General features: G+C 30.9%; 1 pseudogene; it reads left to right on the forward strand.

Moving 5' to 3' along the window:
* The first annotated feature begins 10721 nt into the window (after positions 1-10721).
* On the forward strand, positions 10722-10832 carry LOC148803628 (U5 spliceosomal RNA; annotated as a pseudogene).
* Positions 10833-11524: the final 692 nt, after the last annotated feature.

Raw genomic sequence — 11524 nt, forward strand, 5'->3', positions numbered from 1 at the left:
AAACCCGACCCCTAACCAAAAAACGTTGAATTGGTTAATAACCCATTGACCGAGGCAGTCAAACTATTGACCCGTTCAACCTGTTCTAATAGTTTTTTACCTATTTTATTTTAATTATTGTTTTTAATTTTTTAGAACCGGACGATCGAACCATTAACCCAGACCAATGGTCATAATGGTTCCAATTCCTGGTCATTTTTTTAAAACACTAGTAGGCACAATTGTTTCATAAGGGCAATCTCGAGAAAAGCCAGTCTTCCCATACTTTTGTACTATTTTTATGAAACTTTTGCACTTCTCATGGCATTTCACACTCATCAGACCTAGCAAACCCCATATTAGAATAATCAACATCACTCGATATAGGAAAAGGAATTTAGTTTATACATTATATTGTTTTAGTTATTGAATGGCATTTAAATTTGTTAAAAAACATTAATAGCATAACCTAAGAATTGTTTTTCTATGACCATTAATAAAAATGAGAATGGTCATTCTCATTTTCATCAAACACCTTGATTTTCTTACCCATTTTACCCTTCAAGTGCGAAGTTATATTGAGTATATAACAATAAGAAAGAGTGTGCATATAAAAACGAAAATAAAAATTAATGCATGGTTTGGACACTCGACACAAACCATTGCATGTTTTGGACATTTGTGATAGATCAAATGTTAAGTGTTCTCCAATTCTTTTTTGGACGAAAATAAGAGGCTTACCAACAAAACTAAGACAATTTAACATGGGATACATGCTTTGATACCCAAACATTTTCAATGTTGTCAAATTCTTAATGGCAAAGGTCATTCTCAAGTTAACAATCAACGTTGTCAAATTCTTATGCCTACTTTTGGAGGGTTTTCTCCAAACCGCACAATTCTAGAGGGGGTGCAAGATTTCCTCTAGAAGCACTAGGAGTTGCCACTTAACATGGCTTATCTCCTTTTTTTCCACTTATTCTTATTAGGAAACTAATTATTCCCTACTTTGTCTTAAATTATCTCCATCTCTCCCTAATTTCTATTTATCTTCTAAATTATCTCTAATTCCTATTTATCCTCTCTCCCACTTTTCATTTATATCCATCTAAAGAAAGTTTCAATTAAAACATTTAACAATTATTTAAATATTATAATGAAATTATGTTAATAACTTTAAAATATTTTTTAAAAGCACAAAAAACAATTATAATAGGTTTAATAATATTCATATTATTAATAGTTTTATATTTTTATGAAATTCATAAAAAAATTTGTAATAACAATACAAATTATAATTTTATGGATTATTCAATTTAATAACTAAATAATGTTTAAAAAATATAAATAAAAAATTATTTAAATAACAAAATATTAAAAACATCTAAATAATTATGTAACAAAATGTTTACAATTACATAATAACTTTAAATATATAAAATTTAAATAACAAAAAAATTAAATATTTTAGATATTATTTAAATATTTAAATAATGAAATATTTAACATAACTAAATTCTAAATAGTTAAAATTACGAAATTATGTAATAAATTGTAAAAAATTTTCTTAAGAGTAGAATAAGAATTATAATAGATTTCATAAATTTTGAATTAATAATAATTTTATATTTTACAAAATTAATAACAAAATTATGTAATAATAGTATAAATTATAATTTCATGGATTATTAAATTTAATAAATAATTAATATTTTAAAATGTTAAATAATGGTATTATTTAATAATTAAATAATATTAATAACTAAATCATATCTCATATATTATTTCAAAAACAAAAAATATATTAAATAACAAACTTATGTTATACTTTAAAAAATATCAAAAGTAGAAAAGTAATTATAACTAGTAGGGCCCATGTGATGCACGAGATGTGGCACTCCTCCCTGTCCCTCACCCCCATAGTTAAGACACTCTACCCCGTCCCCGCTTCGTCCTTGGTGGAAAGTCATCGAGGATAGGGAATCCCCAAATTTTCCCCACCCCGAGGTAAACCTGTTCATGGGCCGGGTAGCCTGATGGCCCGGCCCGGCCTGGCTCGCATCCCGGTCGGGCTGGGTCATGTAATTAGGGTCGCGGGCCTGACCTCGGGCCTAACATAGTAAGCCTGACTGTGTTTCGGGCCGGGTTCGGGATTTGTCAAAAAAGCCCGGCCCGGCCCGATTCAGCATTATATATTTTATATAAAATATATAAATAATATAATATTTATTGAAATATATATTTATAATTTAATATATACATTTTTTATTCTTTTCTTTATAATTTCTCTCTATCTCTCTCTCTCTCTATTCAACCGCTTCAGTAGTAGTAACAGTATGGGCTAAATTTCGGGCTCGGGCCCAGGCCTGGGCTTCTGACTTTTTATGAGGGCCAGGCTCGGGTCCAAGTTGTAGGCCCGATGGTTAGGCCAGGCTCGAGCTCGGACCTTAGAAAAATTTGTTAATACAGAGTGAAAGCCTGGCCCGAGACTGGCTTGGCCCGGCCCATGAACAGGTCTACCCCGAGGCAACCACCTAAAAATAATCTAATTTGTGGATATTTTATAAATAGGATTATAGGAATTTGGTGTATTTTAGGAATTTGATTTTGACAATTTGGGGGTATTTTATAAATGGAATTGTGAGATTCTAGGATTATAAGAATATGAGGAAAAACTTAGAGATGTTTTAAAAGTCAATATTAATTCTACTGATACTAATTTACCATCGGGTTTGGGGAATTATATGCAAATCCCGTCCCTTCCCCATCCCTAATTTGGAGTAAAAATATTTTTCCCCATCCCCACCTTGTCTCTTCCCCATCCTATTTAAGATTCGGGAAAATTTGCCCTGTTCGGGGTGGGGCAGGGTATTATTTATGTTTTATATACTAAATTTTAATAATTATTTATGTTTTATATACTATTTTTAAATGTTTTCAATATAAAATATTGAATACTAAATCATAATTTAAACATTATTTAAAAAACAAAAAATAGATTAAATAACAAAATTATGTAGTAAGTTTAATAAGAATATAAAATATAAATAAATGACAAAATGAATATTACTGAAATAGTGGAAGTAGATTAAACTTATAGGTGTTAAAGGTTTTTATTAGTTATTTATAGTATTTTCATTATAAATATATTTTCAGCAATTATGTATTTTCGCTATAATTTTTCAATAATTATTGAAGTTTAAAATATTGTTATTTGTTATAGATTGGACTATTAATTTAGTTGAAATTGTGAGTGTTGACTAGGAAATTCAGTTCGGTGGGATTGTTTGGCTAGCCAAAATGATCTGGTCGGGTTAGGGAGTTGGTCACTCAACAATAATTTCAATAATTTTTAGAAATTATCATAAAACATTGTAATTTATTTTACTATTAGTTATAAAAAATTATTAGTATTGTAGGGGTGACAATTTTCCCTATAAAACTAAGGCCCTACCCTGCCCCACTCCAAACAAGGCAAGTTTTCTCGAATTTTAAATTGGGATAGTGAAAAGATAGAGTGGTTAGGTATGCCGCGTACGTTCCACAGCACAACCAGGATGCATTGGTGAAGGTGTGGCTCATCCTGCACGAGGTGGTGGTGGACCCGAAAGAAGAGTCATTCGTGAAGGCAGATGTTGAGCTGGCATACTTGTACTACGGAGACAAGCCGGAGATGAACGAGCTAATGCAGAAGGCCATGTCGAGGGTATCCATGCCGTTCATGAAGGCAATATTGGAGAGCTACGATGAGTTCAAAGGGGTGGAGCGCCTAGTGGATGTGGGCAGAAGCGCCGGAGATTGCCTGCGGATGATACTACAGAAGCATCCCCATGTCCGAGAAGGTGTAAAAGGGATTTATAGTTATAACTTTCTGGGACGTGAAGAGCATTTCTAGTTATAACTTGGTTGGAATCTTATGATCCATTCGCATGAATACAGAATAGAGGAAGACGAACAACAATGCCCTTTCTTGATATTTTTCCAAAAAAAATTACCCTATTTTAATTATTATATAAAAATATTACTTTTTATTGATATTAAGGGCAAAAAGTTGCCCTTATCCGCAAGAAACCCAATGGACAACCATCCCCACTTATTTTTGAGGTGGTTTATGTGTTTTCTAAGGCATATATCACACTAGTGGGACCAATGCAATGGATGGAATTTGTCAAGGCAAAGTGATAGTTTCTTTGAAGAAATTAAAATTTAATATATATTTTGAAATGTTTTCAATATATTGACTAATACATGATTTAAATAATGTATTTAATACTTATAAAATAACTTTTAATACTTATTTAATAAATAATTATTAAATGAGTGAGGCAAAATATTGTGCAAATAATTATTTTATAATTATTTATGAAATGATTATTTAATAATCATTTATAAACAAAAAAGATGAACTATTATGCAAATAATTTTCGAAATATTTTTAAATAATTAAAAAACTTATTCCAAGAAATAAAAATTTTATAATTAGGGGAAATTAATTTTATGAAAGCAAATTTATTCCAATTTAATAATTTCCAAGAAATTAAAATTTAATTATTTAAATATATTCTGAAATAATTTACAATATGTTCCTGAATCCATTATTTAAATAATGGATTTAATAATTATAAAATAATTTCCTGTAATTGTTGAATAAATAATTACTGAATAAGTGAGGTAAAATATTATGTAAATAATTTTTTATTTAATAATTATTTTTTTAAACAATAAAGATGAACTATTATGTATAGTTTCTGAAATAATTATTAAGTAATTAAATAATTTACCCCAAGAAATTACAATTTTAGAACTTGGGAAATTAATTTCCTGAAAATTTATTTTTTCTAAATTAATAATTAATTCCAAGAAATTAAAAGTTAATAACTCAAATAATTTCTTAAATAATTTTCAATAATTATTAATTAAGTGAGGTAAAATATTATGTAAGTAATTAAACAATAAAGATGGACTATAATGTAAATAATTTCTGAAATATTTATAAATAATTAAATAATTTATTTAAGAAATTAAAATTTTATAAGTTGGGGAAATTAATTTTCTGAAAATTAATTTATTATAATTTAATAAATTCTTCCAAGAAATTGTTTTTTAATAATTTAAATATATTTTGAAATAATTTTCAGTAAATTCCGTAATCTATTATTTAAATAATGGTTTTAATAATTATTAAATATTGAGGTAAATTTTTTTGTTAATAATTATTTTCTAACTGATTCTTTAGTAATTATTTTTTAATAGTAAAGATGGACTAATTGACTATTATGTAAATAATTTCAAAAATAATTATTGAATAATTTAATAATTTAACTATATTGTGAAATAGTTTTCAATATATTCTCGAATCCATTATTTAAAACAATGGATTTAATAAATATCAAATAGTTATAGTTATTTAATAAGTATGGTAAAATATTATGTGAATAATTATTTAATAACAATTTATTAAATAATGAGGTAGTTTTAGTGTAATAATTATCGTAACACTAATAATAATAAGCATTGCAATAATTTTATTGTAATTTAATATTAATAATTTTCCATTATGCAATAATTACAATATTGTAATTAATTCGTAATGGAAATTATTACAGCTTTTCCATTATTATTATTTTTTGAACATTATTGAATAATGGAAATTATTTGAGACCAAATTTATTTGAGGGAGATTAATTTTAATTATTTGATTTAATGAAATAAATGATAAAACAATATTTAATAAAACTAAAAATTGGGAAAGGATTGGATGTGGAAATGGGTATGGGCCGGAATACCCAAAATCGGAATCAGTTTCATTTAATAAATTGAGACCAAATTTATTTGAGGGAGATTAATTTTAATTATTTGATTTAATGAAATAAACGATAAAACAATATTTAATAAAACTAAAAATTGGGAAAGGATTGGATGTGGAAATGGGTATGGCCGGAATACCCAAAATCGGAATCAGATTCATTTAGTAAAAGTATAAAACTACAAAATGGGAAAGGATTGGATGCGGAAACAGGTGTGGGTCGGAATACCCGAAATCCGAACCGTTATAATTACCATCTTCACCCGGAATTGGGTTAGCGCGCATTTCCATTGCAACGGCCAACGGTCATATAAGATTTGATCATGTTCGTTTAGATTCGAAAAGATTTTCTCTTCCAATCTAAGATATCTAGGTCTTCAGTCTTTATGCAAACGAACGTTTCCAAGAACCGAACGAACCAGTTTGATGGACTATAGAAATGTGGGCGAAGCCTCCAGATACCACCACTCTGCTCTTCCCCGCCTGCAGAGGTAGAAAGATCAAGATCAAGAACGGTTAAGGCCTCCTGGAAGATTGCCCAACCGGAGCTTTTTCTCCTCCTCCGGAATGCCCAACCCTAGGTCTTCAGTCTTTATGCAAACGAACGTTTCCAAGAACCGAACGGACCAGTTTGATGGACTATAGAAATGTGGGCGAAGCTTCCAGATACCACCACTCTGCTCTTCCCCGCCTGCAGAGGTAGAAAGATCAAGATCAAGAACGGTTAAGGCCTCCTGGAAGATTGCCCAACCGGAGCTTTTCTCCTCCTCCGGAATGCCAACCCTAGGTCTTCAGTCTTTATACAAACGAACGTTTCCAAGAACCGAACGGACCAGTTTGATGGACTATAGAAATGTGGGCGAAGCCTCCAGATACCACCACTCTGCTCTTCCTCGCCTGCAGAGGTAGAAAGGTCAAGATCAAGAACGGTTAAGGCCTCCTGGAAGATTGCCCAACCGGAGCTTTTCTCCTCCTCCGGAATGCCCAACCGGAGCTTTTCGGGATTCCTTCTCATCTCTTGGAGAGACTTTCCAGTTCAGTTCACCTCTTCCTGTAACTCTCATCCAAGCTCTCCTGCTCCTCTCTGATTCAGTCAACTTTGTTTCGAACTCAAAAGTCTTGAAGCCGGTGGCAACCACTCGTCGTCTAAGCTTCATCGTCATCAAATAGGTAAACCAACTTCCTTTGCCGAACCAAGTTTTCCCTTTTGCAAAGCTCCTCTGTATGCATCATAGTGCAAGTTATCAGGGGAATCGTAGTATCAATCATACCATGCGAATTTTCTTCATGTAACTGTACATCAAAGACAAAAACTTAGCAATCACTATAGCTTCATAACATTCCTTAATTGAATCCAAGAACATGAAAAATGCCTTGCTTCCACGAACATCTTGGTTTTTTCATTGTTTAGGTGGATAATGCAATTGCAGTTTTTGGTCTTTCCTTTGTCTTTTTGGCTGTTCAATTTACAGCAAGTTAGCATCTCGCCTTTTATTATTCCTGATCCATGTGATCATTGTTCTAAATTAGTTTTCTGTATCTTGTCACATTTTGGGCCCAATCAAGGTCCTTTTCAATGCATTATTTATATATTCTTGTTTTTATTTTATCATTTCTTGTTTTACCACTCATCCATCTTATCAGTTATCATCTCCATCATGGGTGTGTGAATTTCAGGTTAGCATGAACTCATAAAACCCACTGTGGCCTAGGCTTGGGAAGAGTGGTCTAAGCTGAGTTGGGTTAACAGTTAACTCAAGTATCTACATTGCCCTAAACCTAAACTGATCTTGATCTGGCCTCACCCGTTTTACATTGCAATCAATCACTGGCACAGCCCCATACGTCCAAAATTTCAATCAAGCTCCTTGAAGCTGACTCTGTCAGGCCATGGTGTAATCTAATGTCACATGTAGTTTGGGTTAGGTGTATTCCGATGTCACCTCACCACCTGTTTAACTGAAGAGGACACAACCGCCAATTGCCAATAATAGGAAATGTCATACATGGAGAGGTGCTCGAAGATCCTTACAGTTTTAGTGTACTGTGTAAGAAAACAAAACAAGAAACCATACCATCAACACAACCAGAAAATGAAGGAAAAGAAAAGGTACCTGGTGTTCTCTAATGATATAATTTGTTTTGACAGATAGGTTGATAGATAATGATACCACAATAAATGTTTAAGATCTACCTGGCTACACCACCTCTCATGTTTTCCTCTTTTTCTTCCTATCAGAAATTGGAAATAATTATTTAAAGGATTTTATCTCTTAGGCTCTCTGGGAAGCATATATAGAATCTTAGTATAAATGCTCACTCCCATATTCAAAATACATTGGATATAGTTAGAAATGATTTAAGCACCAATAATGTAATAATGAATATGACATCAAATAAAACGGAATGGAAAAACATGAATCATGTAGCCGGTCCCATAATGTTGATGATTGCTAGGTTGACATTTTCATACCAAGAAAACAAAAACAATTATCAAGAAAAACCTCAAAAAGTAATCACTTCACTATAAATCAATGGTTTGGCACAATCAGATCATGGTTAGAATGACACCATGAATACATTTCTCAATCATTACCATTGTCATTGATGTAAAAAAATAGAAAGAATGAGATTGATGAAGCATCGGAAATAGGCATCATTCTTTGCCTTAACCATTAGATTACCATGTTACAATTCAAGCTTTTGATTACCAAGCTGTTGCATCCATCCATTGGATCATTGTAGGCACCAATGTTTTCGAACTGTTGTTGACTCAGGTGGTCAAGCCGTTTGGCCTGGGAACCATTTAGGCAACCAATTCCGTTTTACCCCAAACCCGGCCCCTGACCAAAAACTGTTGAATTGGTTAATGACCCATTGACCCAGGCGGTCAAACTATTGACCCGTTCAACCTGTTCAAATAGTTTTTGACCTCTTTTATTTTAATTATTGTTTTTTAATTTTTTAGAACTAGACGATCGAACCATCAACCCAGACCAATGGTCATAACGGTTCCAGTTCCTAGTCATTTTTTTAAAACACTGGTTGGCACAATTGTTTCATAAGGGAATCTCGAGAAAAGCCAGTCTTCCCATACTTCTGTACTCTTTTTATGAAACTTTTGCACATCTCATGGCATTTAACACTCATCAGACCTAGCAAACCCCATATTAGAATAATCAACATCACTCGATATAGGAGAAGGAATTTAGTTTATACATTATACTATTTTAGTTATTGAATGACCCTTAAATTTGTTAAAAAACATTAATAGCATAACCTAAGAATTGTTTTTCTATGACCATTAATAAAAATGAGAATGGCCATTCTCATTTTCATCAAACACCTTGATTTTCTTACCCATTTTAGCCTTCAAGTGCGAAGTTATATTGAGTATATAACAATAAGAGTGTGCATATAAAAACGAAAATAAAAATTGATGCATGGTTTGGACACTCGACACAAACCACTGCATGTTTTGGACATTTGTGATAGATCAAATGTTAAGTGTTCTCCAATTCTATTTTGGACGAAAATCAGAGGCTTACCAACAAAACTAAGACAATTTAACATGGGATGCTTGCTCTGATACCCAAAACATTTTCAATGTTGTCAAATTATTAATGGCAAAGGTCATTCTCAAATTAACAATCAACTTTGTTTGATTTCCTAGTGGATTGATCGAGACAATCTTTTGATTCCAAAAAAAGAAAATGAGGGGGGTAGAAGAGGCCGAGATTAAATGGTTATTTAATGAATTAGTAAAAGAGGTAAGTTTGTTCTATAAATCAATTCCCTTTGTGTTATAATCTTATATATTTAAATAATTTTCATTGTAGCCATTAAAGTCCTTAAAGTTGATGATAAGCTCATAATCCTATGATGTAAGTACTTTTTTTTGAATTTTAAAAATTTCATTTTTCTATTTGTAAAGTTGTCTATCCAATTTATAATTTATAATTTTCTTTGAGTGATTTTCATAGATTTGGCAATGAGGATCATGGGGGCTGAGATTGACTTGACGATGGTGAAAGATCAAGGTTTCCTCATGAACCAATTGTAGCTAAGTGGGTCTTCTTCTGGGCAAAGGCTTCTCGCCGTTATTGTGATATATATATTGGGTTTGGAAGTCGCTTGTAGCAAAATATGTTCAAAGGGTCTTGTGTGTCAAAAGGCTAGGTCATTTGGAATTCTTAAGTCCCGCTTCTTTTAATTTCATTGCTTGTCTCAAATTTTAAAATTACAATTTTTTTTTTGTTTAAACCACTTCTTCTTGAGTTAAGACATTGAACATTATAAGGGATGGTTCTTTGTTCTTTTTTCTTATTTTTGGTAGAACAATAGTATTTTGGAGATTATTTGTATAGATTACAGGTATGTGTGCTTATTTGCTCTCTCTCTCTCTCTCTCTCTCTCTCTCTCTTACACACACACACACGATGTGGAGTCCAATAACAACCAAACCAAATTATTTTGCATTTAAAGTCTACATACTCCACTAATTGAAAAATAATGGAGTAATTGTCAAATACTTGGTTTTAAAAATAATTAAAAACGAATTATAATTATTCTTTTTATCCTGTGCACTGTATGGGCTTTTTACTAGTCTTTTATTAAAAAAGAAAAAACAAAATTGATTTGGTGTCATGTATTTCTGTAAAAGACTGATTATCTTATATGTGGTGGCTAGTGGATCCGTTTTGGTATTGATTCCCGCACTTTCACTTGGGAATCATGATAGGAAAGCCAAACTTCACCGAGTGTTGTGTTGGATTTCTCTCGGAGTTACAATAGGAAGTGAACATTGTTGATATGGTTTTGGTATTCATTATTGGGTATTGAGCTATTTGATAGAAACTCACATCAAAACAATAGTAAATTTTCCAATAAATAAGCACATATAAAATTCCAATAAAAATTGATTCACTACACGCAACCATGCGGTGAGCACAGAGTGAATTATTCTTTTTGCCTTTTACTAAAGAATCCGTGTGCTCTTTGCTGACAGCATCATATGCCTACTTTTGGAGGGTTTTTCCAAACAACGCAATTCTAGAGGGGGTGCAAGATTTCCTCTAGAAGCATTAGGAGTTGCCACTTAACATGGCTTATCTCTGTTTTTTTTTCCACTTATTCTTATTAGGAAACTAACTATTCCCTACTTTCTCTTAAATTATCTCCATCTCTCCCTAATTTCTATTTATCTTCTAAATTATCTCTAATTCCTATTTATCCTCTCTCCCACTTTTCATTTATATCCATCTAAAGAAAGTTTCAATTAAAACATTTAACAATTATTTAAATAGTATAGTGAAATTATGCTAACAACTTTAAAATATTTGATAAAAACACAAAACATAATTATAATAGATTTAATAATATTCATATTATTAATAGTTTTATATTTTTATGGAATTCATAAGAAAATTTGTAATAACAATACAAATTATAATTTTATGGATTATTCAATTTAATAACTAAATAATGTTTAAAAAATATAAATAAAAAATTATTTAAATAACAAAATATTAAAAACATCTAAATAATTATGTAACAAAATATTTACAATTACATTATAACTTTAAAGATATAAAATTTAAATAACAAAAATATTAAATGTTTTAGATATTATTTAAATATTTAAATAATGAAATATTTAACCTAACTAAATCTTAAATAGTTAAAATTACGAAATTATGTAATAAATTTAAAAAAAAATTCTTAAGAGTAGAATAATAA

This window comes from Nelumbo nucifera, chromosome 1 (assembly GCF_055504915.1).
Source record: "Nelumbo nucifera cultivar China Antique chromosome 1, China Antique-T2T, whole genome shotgun sequence".
NCBI classification, from domain to species: domain Eukaryota; kingdom Viridiplantae; phylum Streptophyta; class Magnoliopsida; order Proteales; family Nelumbonaceae; genus Nelumbo; species Nelumbo nucifera.